This window comes from Cheilinus undulatus, linkage group 11 (genome assembly GCF_018320785.1).
Source record: "Cheilinus undulatus linkage group 11, ASM1832078v1, whole genome shotgun sequence".
NCBI lineage: Eukaryota > Metazoa > Chordata > Actinopteri > Labriformes > Labridae > Cheilinus > Cheilinus undulatus.
In genome coordinates, this window is record NC_054875.1 from 39265738 (window position 1) to 39266859 (window position 1122).

A 1122-nucleotide genomic window follows, 5' to 3' on the forward strand; every position below is an offset into this window, starting at 1 on the left:
ATCCATGCACAGTGAGGAGAATGTTCCAAGGCAGTGAGCACGTCCGCTGAAAAAACTAGACACCACTCAGACTCTATTCAAGCATATGTGCTTTTCCCTTTTCTGCACCATTAAGGTCACTTCTTAAAATGCTCTTAGAGATACATATGCTTTTAATTTTTGTCCATCTAATGCTGTTTAACATCTACTCACAGTGGTTTTATAAGCCTTTTACCCATGTTACATAAAGACATATTGTTAGATAGTAACTGATCCTTAGACCTCAGTTACAAGATCCATGCATGAAATTAGCCATGTATAATTTTGGATGGAGATGTATTCAATCAGCCTGTCTTAAATGTATTTTGCAGATTTGTGGAGGCTACATGTCTTATGTAACATTTTAATGGTTTAGTGCCTCCCAAAGTGTGGACCGAGGCACCCTGGTAGGCACCAGAGGTGCTGCAGGTGGGCTGCAAGAGATCATTTACAATAACTAAAAACCATATGAATCATATCTAAAAATGAAATAATCTTAAAATAGTCATACAATACTTGATTACATGTTATTGTTTTAAGTCTCAGAAGTGACAAAGAGAGAAGTTTTAACTTATGTCACCTTTTTTATCATTTATTCTGTCTCATGTATGGAACTGGTGTCATGGTTCAACAGGTGTTGGATTATCTAGTGGCTGTCCGTTGAACATTTTACTATGCAGCTCGCTTGCCAATTTTAGGAGCTAATTAGTGTCTTTGAAGACTTTAATTCTACCAGGAAAGAGGTTGCTGGGCCCCAAAGTATGTTTAAAAAATTTATATTAAAAAAGAAAAAAAATAAATTTAAAATTAAAAAAGAAATATATTTAAAAAAGAAAATTTAAGTGACTTTGTAGGTCTGGCCTAGTGGTTAGGTTGCATCCTATGTATGTGGGTGGTCTGGGTTTAAGTCCAGCCTGTCTTTCCCCACTCTCTCAACCCATCTGAGAGATTGGGGAGGCAAAATGCATAAAAATAGATCTTTTAAAGGGACTTTGCAGGTGCCTGGTTAAACAAAATAAATGGCCATGGCTCATTAATAGTACAGTATGACCAAACTCGCTTTAAGAGTAATGTAAACGTCCCTGAAAGCCAAGGGTTCACATC